Raw genomic sequence first — 2500 nt, 5'->3', positions numbered from 1 at the left:
GAAGGGGCGACGAGGAGGAGCAGGAGGAGGAGGGGAAGAGAAGGAAAATATGAAGAGAGGGGATGGAGGAGGAGTGAGTGGGGAGGAGGAGGAGGAGAGAGGAGGAGGAGGGAGTGGAGGAGGGAGGAGGAGGAGGCAGGAGGAGGAGATATGAAGAAAGGGGAAGGGAGGAGGAGGAGGAGATATGAAGAAAGGGGAAGGAGGAGGGGTGAGGAGAAGAGGAGATATAAAGAGAAAGGGGAGGAGGAGGAGCAAGAGGGGAAGTAGGAAGAGGAAGAGGAGGAGGAGAAGGAGAAGGGGAATGAGGAGAAAGAAAATATGAAGAAAAGGGGAAATGGAGAAGAAAGAAAATATGAAGAAAGGTGAGGAGGAGGAGGAGGTGGAGGAGGAGGAGGAGGAACATGCAGAAGCAGCCGAGAGTTCGAAGGGAAGACGAAGGAACAAGAGAGGGAGGGAGGACAAGGAAGGAGGGAAGGGACGTGTCTTTTGTCTCCTGTGAATATGCTTGTCAGTTTGTCTGTGTGTGTGTGTACAGGAGGTGGCGGAGGGGGATGCAGGTGGTCTGTTCACGAACAAGGGAACGGAGGAGTGTTCATTATGCGGGCGAGGAAGTACTTGTCTTTGAGGGAGGGAGAAAGAAGTAGAAGGAAAGGGGCGAGAGAGAGAGAGAGAGAGAGAAAGAGAGAAAGAGAGAAAGAGAGAGAGAGAGAGAGAGAGAGAGAGGAGAGAGAGAGAGAGAGTATCGAGTGATGGACGATATAGGGGGAATGGCGGGGGGTGGGGGGTGGGTGGGGGGGTCTTTAATACGGGCATTGATGGGTGTAACAGACGGGCGGCAGTTGTGAAAAAGTGGGGAGGGGGAGGGTGGGGTGGGAGTGGGGGTCGGGGCGTTGGTGCGGGGAGGAGGGGGGTCAGGATTGGCAAGTGTGGATACAGTAGGATGGTGTTGAGGATAAATAGATAATGGATTTGTGGACGAGACTGACTGGTAAGGGTGTGAAAGGACGGGGGGGGGGGGGGGGGATGAGAGGGGACGACGGGTAGGGGGGGGAGGGAAAATTTCACACAGGGGACCTAGAGGAGGGGAACTGATTTCCTATTCCCTCCTCCCCCCTCCTCCCCTTCCTTTGCCTCCCTTCCCCTTCTCTCTCTCTCTCTCTCTCTCTCCCTCCCTCCCCATATTCCCCTGTATTTTGACTGGAACATATGGGATAACCGACAGAGGATAGCTTAATGGGCCGAGGATAAGTAAAGGAGGGGAGGAGGGAGGGAGAGAGGAAGGGAGGGATGAAGGGAACAGAGAGGGAGATAGAGAAAGAGAGAGAGAGAGAGAGAGAGAAGGCGAATTGATGTTGAATTATAGCCCACGGCGGTCAATATTTGTTTGCAGACGTTGGAATGAGACGGGGGGAATGTGAAAAGGGGGGGGTGGGGGGGGCTAGGGTGTGGTAGGGGCTGGTGGGGGGGGAGGGGAGTACGCTTAATGGCGTGGGAGAAGAGGGGAGGATGGGGGCGAGGGGGAGGGAGAAGGGAGAGGGAAGTGGGAGGGGAGAGGAGTAGGGGTTTTGTGAGAGTGAATGTATATGGAGGGGGGGGAGGGGGAGGGAGGGTGTATGGTTTATGACTTGGGGTTGGGGTAAGGGCTGGAGGAGGGGGTTGGTTAGTGGGGGGGGGGGGAGGGGGGGGGAAGGTGAAGAATGGGAAGAATTTCGAGTTGGGAATTAATTCTATTCAACGCTGATTTGTATAGAACGTGAGAGAATGTATCTCGTGTCTATTTGCCTATGTATATCTACCGCTATCTACCGCTATCTATCTATCTATCTATCTATCTGCCCCTTTCCTTCTTCTTCTCTCCCTCCCAACTTTCCCTCTTCCTCCTCCACCTTCCTCTTCCTCCTCCTCCCACCTCCTCCTCTTCCTCCTCCACCATCACCACGTTCTTCCCTCCCTCCTCCCTCTTCTCCCTCCTCCTCCTCTTCCTCCTCACTCCCTCCTCCTCCTCCTCTCCCTCCTCCCTCCTCCTCCTCCTCCTCCTCCTCCTCTCCTCTTCTCTTCCTCCTCCTTCCTCCACCACCACCTCCACCTCCTCCACCACCTCCTCTTCCTCCTTCTCTTCCTCCTCCATCATCACCACGTTCTCCTCCTTCCTCCCCTTCCCCTCCTACTCCCCCTCCCCCGTCCCGCTCGGTGGTCGCTGGGTCCCGTTGCGGCATCCGAGGGGAACGGAGGGGAGATCACACACACACCCCTCTCGCTACAACTGTCCCAAAGCTTGCCTGGGCGTTAATACTTTCCCCTCAGCCCATTCATCGACCCGCTGACGCCCCCCACCCCCCCACTCTCTCTCTCTCTCTTTCTCTCCCTCTCTCGTTCTCTCGTCTCACTCTCTCTCTCTCTCTGTGTCTGTCTTCCCCTTCTTGGTGCTGCTCCCCTTTTATTGAGTGTAATCAATTCTTTCTTTCTTCGTTCTCCGTCTCTCTCTCTCTCTCTCTCTCTC

The 2500-nt window shown here is 55.6% G+C and overlaps 1 protein-coding gene across 1 annotated transcript in view; it reads left to right on the top strand.

Moving 5' to 3' along the window:
- LOC113817104 (TLE family member 5) overlaps window positions 1-2500 on the top strand; it is a 78687-nt gene that overhangs the window by 73371 nt on the left and 2816 nt on the right. The window lies entirely within an intron of this gene.

The sequence above is a fragment of the Penaeus vannamei genome, chromosome 19 (assembly GCF_042767895.1).
Source record: "Penaeus vannamei isolate JL-2024 chromosome 19, ASM4276789v1, whole genome shotgun sequence".
NCBI lineage: Eukaryota > Metazoa > Arthropoda > Malacostraca > Decapoda > Penaeidae > Penaeus > Penaeus vannamei.
The sequence above is the reverse complement of the archived record's forward strand: the minus strand, read 5'-3'. Positions and strand labels throughout refer to the sequence as shown.